We start from the raw sequence: 11,585 nt of genomic DNA on the forward strand, positions 1-11,585 counted from the left end.
TTCTTCATTGTTTCTGGATGTACGGAAAATTCCCTCGGTATTCTCAGAGATGGGATATAGCGCGAGACGTAATTGGTCATGATTGACGGACTGAATTAGTCATTACCGAGTCCGTTCTCGGTCGTAATGCACGTTCGGTAGAAATGTGTGCCTGACATTTGTTACTCGGTCCGTTACTTCTTCCTATGTCACAGTTCATGGTTATCGAATCGAGAACTATCGCGATTGTTCTTGGGTCGGTGTTTCTTGCACACCCGGTACGTGACACTCGAAGCAGCGTGAAATTTAGCTGCCTCGGGGCTGTAGGTTCAAATCCAACCGTTTATGAACAGTCTCGCATGAACGCAGTTGTTACTTTTCCTTTTTAATGCAAAACTGAGCTTGCCTCTTTCGGTTTAAGACGCGAACTTACGAGCACGAGCACTACACATACTTGCAATCTCGACCGAAAATCTCGGTTGCGCTGGGCGGCCAATAGGCGCTTTTCGTTTTTAGAACCGTTCGGATAACAACGAATACGGTCCGCAATGAAAATGGATAATCACCGCGTACCGTAATCCGGCTTTACGTGCTCGGGCTTCGTATTTTACAGTGGTAGTTACAATTTGACGGTACTTCCGGTTACCGGCTGACCTCTAATAAAGCGTAATACCCTCGGAACGTTTCGCGTGCGAATAAGGAAACCGATGACGCACGGTTGCGAATCATTCTCTACTCGTTAAACGTCTACACCTTGTGACAAATAATACTTTTTATCCGAAACACGTCTTACTAGAGCTGACGCGTTCGATGTAAGATGGAACTTATCTTTCCGAAAGAAATTCCAAGTCATACCGTTCAAGATAAACACTTCTAAGTGAATACACTTCTTTCTCTGAAAAAACTGACTGACGCAACACATGTTAGCATAATCGACTCCGCTCCGCATACGACTTATCTTGTTTGAACGGATAACGAGGCATAAAAACTGCAGATTTAAATGTTACCTTGTTTACCAAGTGATTTGTCAATGCCGTCAAAGAGCAAGATTCGAATTTTCCACAGGATTAAATCGGACAGAAAAGACGGTTTCCCGTAGAATGACATATGAGGGAAACGTCGGGAACAATTTCCCCGTACTCTTTCGGCCGGCGCAGTAATTATTCTGTCGAAATATCCATTAAGACTTCGGATGTCGCGAGCTTTGCTCTCCGAGTTTGCTGACTCGGGAACTTCGATTCGGTGCACCGGGGAAACCGGAAACTCCCGGCGAACGCTCGAAAGTTCCGAAGTAAATAAACCCGAGTCCAAACACGTGAGACAATTTCGCGTGTCAATTACGCGACTCTTCGAATCGCGGGCCCGGGCCGGGCGAGTAGTACCCGCGCCGCGAAGAAAGATGCCGAGGGGCGAGGTGGAAGGCAGAGATGCACGCAAAGAAAAGCTAATTACGACGGCTGCACCTCCGAGCGGAAACCCGCAAAAGATACTCGCGAAAGCGCGCAGCAAATCCGGCCCCTTTAAATCGCGGGCCGACGCTGCGTCGACGAGCTTCTTCGCGTAACGGTCTTAAACTCGTTACGAATTATCCTCAGCCGCGATGTATTACGGTGCACGCCGCGAAATGTAGTTACGCTTCTAGTTATGAATTTGACATCGGCACCGTGACGGTTAGATTTTCTAATTCCGGCAGCCGAGTGGCCTAATTAACACTCGCCGCCTTGATGAATAATGTGTCTCGTCGAACGTCACGCAACGCGGAACCTTCTTGTTCAAAGTATCGTCTTGCGAGTTTACGGACTTCCAAGCATTTCCCACGGTCGATGATCACCGAGCGAAGTTCGTTGAGCGTTTCTCATTCATTATCCTAGCATTTCGTATTAAAATCCTCGTTCGAGCTGCTTGAACGAAACCGTTACTCGACTTTTATAATTCTCGATTAATCTCTGAGATTCTTATTCCAAGTTCCTCGCGCGTGAGAATAGAAAATTCCATCAACTTCGGAGGATCAATTAAAATCCACGCGTTTCCCGAACACGGAAGAGTCCAGCGATCATCGCGCAACGCGCGGCGCGGAACAAAAGTAAACACACGGTGACGTTGGAGTGCGTCCAACGTTGGAGCAGATAAAAAAAGTTACGGTTGCGAAAGCTCGCGCAATTCGGCCGACCTGCCGAACAAAGTATCCCGGTGCATCGCGCGAACGACCGAGTTACACCCATGAACCATAATCCGGCCGGGGTGTAACGGTCCGGGCGATCGTATGTTTGCAGATTCAGTCTCGGCGAGTTTGAGTGTGGAACGGAACGGTTTCCGCGCGGAGCCTTGGCACGCAGCGGCTACGGCCGCTATAGGCTAAGTCTATATTCATTCTGTTTCGCGTCGTTTTCCACGGTGCGACCCGGCCGCACGTTCCAGACGGTCATTGGAACGGCGACAGTGGCGGCAGGGTCGCCGGTGGAAAATACAGGAGGAGAAAAGCCGTACTAGCCGTTTACGAACTCCCTTTATGGCCAACCACGGATATTACTGAGCACGGTGGCAAACGCGTTACTCTACATACGCAGTTACACGTCGCCGGGATCTCCGCAGACATTCACGAACTCGGCTACGAGTTTCCTGGATTCGGAGTTGTGCTTATGCCCCGCGCGACACCCTCCGCCCCCTGTTCCCACCCCTTTACTGACCACTTCACGCGGCGACCGTCAGATCTAATACCCTCGGGCGACGATTTTAAAAAACCCTGTCACGCCGGACGACCGCAATAAAAGGGGGAACGGAGAATGGAGAATTCTGGAAATTGCGTGGCGAAAAAAGGGGTTGGAACGGGATCCAGGTTAAACCGGACTCGTGAGGGCGCGCGGCCTCCTCCGGACCATGGCCAGTCGATTAAATGTTAGGAACGCGAGGCTAACCCCCGGGAGATCTTCTGCGATGAGGTTTTATGTCGCGCGATACGATTCTTGTATCGTTGAAACGCTCGGGAGAGGGAGGGATGACTTTATCTCGCAGCTGGCGTGCGTCGATCGAAGGGAGGAAGGTTCGCAGCTTGTCATAAATGACACGGGAGAATTTTGCGGGGGAAACTTTCGATGGGAGGGAGCGTCACTTGCGATAAGCACGTGTGGAGGGTGAATTATCTAACAAGGGAATGTGCCAAACTGACGGCATCAATTTCGTTGGAAGTTTATTGGAAAATAATCATCGGAAGAATACTCGACGCACACTTTATTGACTACGATCTATATTGGAAGAATGAAGCTCAAAGTTGTAGTTAGGAATAAATAAAGAAGGGTTGCTTTCATCCACAGCGGAGCGCAACTTTTATCGTCGCACATCAAACGCGACGACAAAGGAGCGTCGGCTTTTTTATGTGCGGCTCCCTTGCGATTATCGCGACCATCCGACCGCTAACTGGATCGTTAACGCGGCATTCCCTCGGATCGATCATTTTTGAAAACGTGCTCGCCGTTTGCGGCCGTTTTACGGCCGATTATGTGGCCGACGATCGCGCGTGATTAAACGTCGCGCGCGCGTGCCCGCTTCGCGGTTTCAAGGAGTAACAGCAGAAAAGGGCCGGGCTGAATGGCGACGATATAATCTAACCCGGTGTGCATAGCAATCTGTAATGATCGAACGATAGCGCTGGAACTCCGATCAACCGGGGATAAATTTCGAGTGAAAGCGCTGCTGGATTCTGAATTATCGTTGTATGCCCGTACCTTGCCAGTCCGAAATCGCTTAAATCTAGGGTCACCCGGTAAATACATTTCGTGTATTCCCAGAGGAAAATTTGTTCGCGCACTGGGGTGCTCGGAATGACGCAGAAATTCCTGTTGCTGCTTTAATAGATTCGCTGCGTGCGCATTCGATCTTCAAATTATGGAAGAATTTTATTTCGACGAGCTACAAATGTGCGACGAATTAGTTTCCTATGAGAATCGGGTCCTTGAGCTACTGATTAATTACTTGTTCATTTACGGTAGATTATCAAGCGATTAATTCAGTTGAAATCGCTCGAGTAGGAATCAGTATACGGGTTCAGGGTTGAAAGCGTGTTAAACGTCGGCCACGATAGAAACGAGTCCAGACTCCGTCGAGTATCGTGTGCCATTCCGTCTTCCCTCCTATTCATATGTCAGCCGTCGTGGGAAAGGAGGGTCGGCAGAAGTTTAACGGTCCAAGAGCAGGCTTGGAAACTTTCGCAATATTGGTCGGACCATTCCCATTCTTGGATTATTGCCTTCTTGTCCTGTAAACCTCCCTTGAGCGGATTCAGTGACCGACTGTATGCGAGATTCGCACTTTGTATTCAGATACCGTCTCGCGCAACGCGACGACGCCCCCGCGTCCCGCGACCCCTCGGCCACCTTGTCGAAATACTCTCAATACCGAAACTTGCAACTTGATGCATCGCGATCGCCTACGCTGAATGATAAATAATGTCATACCGTGTCCCGCCTCTTTTATACGCGAATTCTCCGTGAACGCGACGGGAGAGAGAGAGAGAGAAAAAAAAACAGAAAAACACGGAATAACCACCTTAATTTACCTTGCTTCTCTGGTTCGTTTGACATTATTCACGGCTTACCAGAATGTAAGCATCTAATTAGCCGAAGTAATTAGCCGGGATTTTATTATGCGTACCAATAAGTAATCCTGTATACTCATAATTACGTAGCCAGGTTCCTGGATATAACCCACTTACCCTTTTCAACAGCCCAAGTAACTCTCGTATCGAAATACTGTAACCTACGTTGAAGTAGCAGTAAAATTTGACTACTGTAAAAACGATGTACACAAGATTCCTGAATAAATCACTCGATTCAAAGGCAACCTTCACTCGTGTTCTTTCGAAAGTTCCTGTCCGAATATCCTGTCACAGGGCGAAGGATCGAGCGCACCCGCGAGGGCTCGATATTTCAAACAGCTGAAAACCTGCCGATACAATGGCGCCGGCGACGCGTAGCCGTGCCGGAACTTGTCCCTCCTCCGCGCTACTAAATAAATTAGAACTAGTCACGCCCAATCGGGATTCCGTGATCGGTTTTTCACAGAAGCCGCTCCGCCCGCGGAAAGCCGCGCACGCCGCTCGTATACATCAGCCCGGGCTAGCCCAGTTTTTGCATTTTTTACGGCGCTAACCCGCACGTGTACCGTCGGCGATCTAACATGCCGCCCGCCCCGGTCTACATAATTGCGTGTGCATGCACGCGCGACGACTATATCGGCGAAATGGATCGCTACCGTCGCCGCCGGCTGGCTGGTTTCACCGTATTTATGAGTTTTCGATCTATTTACCGCGCGAGCCACCTCGATATCCGAGTTACGAAAGGAAACGGGGAACCCCGGCTCTCCGCCGGGGATTTGACGAAATACGCGAACGCATACAGAGCGAGGCGGTTACCGCAAATCCACCGATCGGGCTTCTCGCTGAGAGATCGCTAGCGGTGGCAAAGTATGCGCGGACTTTTCTTTCTCCTCCGGAATCGTCGCGCGAGGAAAAATTGTTCTCACCGTTCTTTCTGCCCGGCGAACACTAAATTTCGCGGAGATCCCCCTCCATCGGCGCGACTTCGTTTGTGCACGCCGTGGAAAATGGAGGAAAATCCCTGGCACAACGAAAATTTATTGCGTTCAATCTGTTTGTTTACGAGAATGAAAATGAGAACGCGGTAGGGTTTAATGAAGTCCCTGATACTTTAATCCGACAGAATGAAGAGACTTCTCGAACACGGGTTTCATATGCCGCTGGGAAAAGTAAAGTTTCCGTGAGACCGAGGTCTCCTCTTTCGAACGTCTTCCCTGTTTATCGAGATATAATTTCTTGATGGAATGTCGTGCGTCATGTGAACTGTTTGCTCAGTCTACGAGTGTCTCGCGTCGGCTATGCCAACAGAATTATTTCATACCAACAGATTCGACTTGCCGGGCGCCCTGTGAACGATACTTTTTCTCGTGATCATGTCATGGCGATAACACTATCCAACACATCATTCCGTATTAGAAAATACCCTTATCGAGGGAACATTCTTTTTACATTTTTTATTCGTTTCTGCTTTTTTCCGTGGTTCCGTACAGTCACATAATTTTCCCGCGGGAGCCTGGTACGATTTGTTTATCGGATACTTCGAGTTCAGCGATCGATCGATCATTATTGTTAATCTGTCTTTTGGGGGAAAGGATAGGTGTACGCAGGCCTCGCGTGGCTTAAGGATCGCGCCAAGGGCTGCAGGAAGGGATTGGTTCGAGTCTCGCAGCAAAGGAGGGTGCGGCTGTCTGTAGCATGATCCTCCCTAAGCCGAGGCTAAGAGGCTATTAGTTAGCTCTGCGAGCAGCGACGTAACCCCAAAGACTAACACGGTACTTACACCTTCCTGCTTCGCAGAGATCGCAAGATATTCAACCAACTAGTTCACAGAGTATGTTTGCACGACGTGGAGAAGGTGAGACTGGCGATACCCGGGGAATAGCGTCCCCGAGCAAGATCAACGATAAGAAATTAATATTAAAACAAACTTCACGTGCATCGGTTCCAGCGCACGCCGCTGCCGCCGCCGCCGCCGCGAAGCAATTAGAGATACAATCTGCCGCCCCGGATTACGTGTAAATGAATTCTCGACGGGTCTCGGAACCGGAGGAGCTAATTAAAAATAGAAAAAACACCAGATGCTCCTTCGATTTCACTTTATAATCTTGTTAATTTTTCTCTCCATTCGCGTTCCTCTAAATTCTTTTACTTTACGGGTACACAAGACTATCGCTTGCGTATACTACCTGCGTTTCATTAGTTGTCCTATTTAGTCGATTCTGAAGATATCTATTTGGAAATAGAGTTTTATCTTTATTGCCGATATCGAGAGCGTTGGTACATCATAGTTCACTCGATACAGAATTTGTAATGTATATGTACGATCACGTCTGGTTGGAAAAGTCCCGTAATGAGGCTCGTAAAAATAACTATGTTAGATCGTGGATCCGAGGAGCCAACGGATACCTTGCAAATTCATGTAGATGCATATCGAATGAGGATGAACGTTATTATAAATCGAGGAGCTATCGAAGGACATCCATTATGCAGAACTTCTACGGAAGTCCGTCGCAAGCATCTAATCTTACCCTTTGACCGTTCTCCCCGGTGTTTAACCCATATGAGCCCACACCCCTGTCCCCGTGCCGCGGCCGGGAATCTCCGTAAAGCCGATTAGTAGTCAGAGCACGTCCGTTATTAGCCATTCGGCGGGATGCGGTCTAAAACTACTAAAATCAAACTTGCGGCACCCCGAACAATCCTCTCCCGGTTGATTTGTAGCCCGTGGATGCTCAATGAAAAACGCTCCGCCATGAATTCTTCGGCCGCGTAACGGATTATTCATTAATACGAGCAAACAGTAATCAGCGGATTAATTTTCTTCGTTAATCTGCCGGGAGGAATTACGTTCAATTAATTTTCCAGTAGTTTTGATAAGCCCGGAACCACAAGATCCCGGAAATATACGGGAACTTTCGTAATTAGCGACGGAACTCAAACAGAAATGTTAATTAATGTGAATCGCGCGCGCGGCGCGGGGCGGAACGGACGGCTGTAAAACACACGGCGCGAACTCCGGAAAACTATATGGAACTTATTTTCGCCGGAGAATACACTTGGAATCCTCTTTAGCCGCAAGTGTCGCGCGGTAAATTCCGGTTGGGAGAGACGCGGGAACTAATGCGACCTGACGATAAAACGAATCCGCCGTTTTCGGTGGATTTAAGCGGGGGGGGGGGGGGCTAAAACAACGGTGTCGTGTTGATTCTTTCGGCGTCGGTGGTCGGCGAGCACGCGTTTAGTCAAAAATAAAGGCGGAATGGCGCGAAATAAAGGCCAGGAATGGACGGCTCGCGTGCGAGCTGCAAATGGATCTGCATTAATTAAATTAATGGTCAGTCGTAGTCGATAGGAATGGCGGGTCATTGGTACGGCGATCGTACCCATAGACCATACAAAATGGTACGGCGCCGGCCAGGGAATCGCGGCTACGCTATCGACCTACGTCGTTTCGATTTTTCGCGATACGCGCACCGCGCGCAGCTTATTGTTTGCCCTAACAGGGGCCAGAGACTCGCCTCGTCTATTTAAGCAAGCGGAAACGTTACTTAATTGTTTTATTTACTCGTTAAACTCGAATTCAAGTCCCTTTGTTCTGCGCCCCCGAGGAAGAGCAAACAACGATAGCGCCTAAACGAGTCAAGCGAGGGTTACGGGGTACTTTAGCTTCTTATTTGATGCTTGACGCGCTAAACTTTCTAGCTAATATACTCTTATTAAGTTTTTCATTACACTTGCAACTGGTTAGACGGATGAATCTCATAGACCCGAACTGCGAGCTGTATTGTTCGAACACTGATCTTTGCTTCAACTCAAATTCAACGTTAAGCTCATTAAATTGGAACTTTGCGGCGTTAGGGGTTTAGAGTGCCTCCAGGTTACAAAGGGTTATATCACAGCAGAGAATACAGCTCGAAATGCGTGTTTGTTCGAGGTACATCCACCGCAACGAGCTTAGCGATATTATCGTAACGACAACCGCGTCCCATCGATGACAAGGGATCGATCATTCGCATCAGCGATACCGAGATGGCGCGACGCGAAAAGAAGAGCAGGGCGAATCGATGGAGATTGCTGATTTTCAGCACGTACGGTAGCAAATTTTCGGCTGGGCTCCCGGTTGTGCCGAGGGTATTTGTAAAAGCACGTTTAGCGGGAATACGTGCTGGCCAGGGACAGCAGGGGGAGAAGGGCGGACGGTCGAGCCGCGCAGGGTAAAACGATGATAAGAGGCGAACCGGCGAACGTTAAGTTTCGAAACAAGTGCGATCGTAAAAGTTGCAAACTTGAAGCTGCGCCGGCCGACGAAGCGAAACCGGGCGAAACCGGGCGAAACTGGCACTAAATATGAATCATAAAAGAAGCATAAAGATAATTGTATGCTAATAGGCGGAGCGTATGCGCCACGTCGCCCCGAACAGCTCAACATCTCCCGTTATTACCTACGTAGCTGCGTTATAGCACGTATACGCCGTGCACGTTCACTGTTTCTCTGTCGTAAAGTTTCCGTGATACGACGTTGACACGATCTAATTCTGTATGATCAACTCCGGCTGCGAGCACCTTTTGGGGGAAAGTGGATAACCCCCTATATCTTATCTTTCTTTTATAACGCCTCGAGGTCTGGCATCTTCACGCAAAACCCGGCTTATAGTTTGCTTCCCGTGAGAACGGTCTTCTCGTTCGCCGACCGGCTCGAGCGAGTTGAATTATAATGCTTTTCCGAACATTAATAGCATGAAAAGTGAACGAAAAAAAAAGAAAATCGGGAAAGCAATTAACGAAGTTCGGTACGCGCTAATTGTACGCTGGAACGAACAAACGACCGCCAACTTCAATACTAATTATCCCGAAAATATTTTTGTTCTCGAGAAGCGTGGACAGCGGTTTTCACGGGAAACTAATTCCGTTTATTCCAACAATTAACTCGATCGGTACGCCGGAAACCGGGAAAAACTCGAGGAGGACCGGAACTTATTTCGCGGGAGAGCCACTTAAATTTCCAAGCAGACGCTCTCGAGTTGTCCGCGGTCGAAAAAGCTAAGCGGCTGAATTTATTGCTCCGGACAAAACATTTAGATATCCGCGAGCGAGAGTTTGCGATTCTCTCTCTTGAATTCGAAGGATGCTGCTCCGGGTCTCAAACCGAAAGGAGGAGCCCGGGAGGCGGACAGCCGGGATACAAGACAGTAGCCACGTACCATGGAGGGGTAGCCTTTCACGAGGTCGTGAATTGAGAACCGGAAGACCGAGAAGAATCTACTTGACCGTGTCGCCCGACTTTTAGAGTCGATCGTCCCGAGAGCTTTTACGGTCTTGACGAGAGAATACCGCCGCGATGTGTAAACCATGAGCCTCTTCGACGGTTGCACCGGCCTTTGAAACTCTCCTTTTCTTTCCGGAACCGAAGCCAAGGGGATGGAAAATGGAGTAGGCGGGTTCGGCCTTGAAAATCGTATCTCTTTCAGGAGGGTTGCTCTCGGACTACCCCGACAATCTCAATTGGCCAGTCTCTGTTGTCAAAAGAAGCTAGTTCTTTTCTCAAACATTGAATTTGTAATCGCAGCACAGTCGAATGGAGGAACTCGCGATAGAAACAGGAATTCCATGGATCTACCGTCTGACGTTCGAAACGGTAACGGTATTATCGATACTGCAATTAATATAGCATCGACTGTGCGACGTTCCCAAGAACAACAGACCATATTTCGAGTTCGAAGCAAAACCAAAGCCCTCGAAATTAATAGTCGACAGTGTAACATTGGTACAGCGGTAACTTTTACGAGCGGAATTACCAGAGCAATGACGGCAGTCCCTTTGTCCCACCGCGAACGTTCGGACGTCGCCGCCGCAAGGTAGGGAAGCTACCGGAATCGAATTTTCCGAGGCTTGTTACGGACCGATTTGCAGGAGAGCTCCCCGCCTTTGAAGGCATCTTCGAAATACCGAACCGAGAACCGCACGGACAATTAAAGATGAACAATGCAGTAGGAATATCGATGTCCCCGGCCTGGAAACTATGCGCCCGACCGAAGAAGCTTGGTCATCTAGCCCTTAATTCGTGCTCGAGGGGTCGGAAGTCCTTCGAGTTACCGGGCCGACTTAAGTTTCCCGGGCGAAATTTCCGGACACCGCGATAAAAGTGACGCGGAAAAGGGGGAAAACTGCCGCTTTGTCCTCAAAGCTGAGCGGCGCGTCACGTGCGACCAATAGCGGAGTCGAGGGCAGGGCTTTATAGGGGCAAACGAGGCCACTTTAATTTACGAAACTTGCTCGACATGCACGTCCACCCGGTGAACGTTGATTTACTAACGTACGTTGAAGAGAAGGGGTGAGCAGAGAGCGAGAGAGAGAGAGAGAGAGAGAGAGAGAGAGAGGGAGTGAGAAAGAGAGGGAAGCAGGGCACTAAGCGCAGCGATTCGACAGGAAAACCGAACAGACATCGAGGGGTGGCGCGAGCGTGAGCTACCTACAAAGGATACTCCAGCCTAGCCTCTCTGTGATCGGAAGCTGTCAATATTTGTCCGTGTCCGGTAACCGAGTAGCCAAGCGATGAACCGTAACGTCATCAATTATCTCTTACATACCGCTGGCCGAGCCCGATGTCAAATTTCGTCTGTTTCCCCCCGGCCTCGTCGACTTGGCCGACCTCAAACCGCCCCACACCGGAAACCGTCCCCGCCCCGTCCTCGCCCCATCTCTTTCCACTTACCTGGAGAGTGTCGGCCGAGCCAGATTTGAGTAAACCGATGGAAATTGTCTCCAGACCGCCGAGAGAACAATAATGACCCGGTCGAAATTCCGCTCCGATGGAAATTGCTCGGCCGGAATGTCGAGACCCGGTCCTCCATCGCTGAATCGATACACGGCCTCGTGCGATACGAGCGGCTACTCTTGCCCAACGCGCGTGCAACCGGCTCGCTGACTCGCGCGAATATCTGCCGGCCCCGGGGAATCGGAGGATATTCGCGGCGCAACGGTTTCGAACGATAATGAGCCGGGGCGAACCCACCTG

The sequence above is a fragment of the Nomia melanderi genome, chromosome 1 (assembly GCF_051020985.1).
Source record: "Nomia melanderi isolate GNS246 chromosome 1, iyNomMela1, whole genome shotgun sequence".
NCBI classification, from domain to species: domain Eukaryota; kingdom Metazoa; phylum Arthropoda; class Insecta; order Hymenoptera; family Halictidae; genus Nomia; species Nomia melanderi.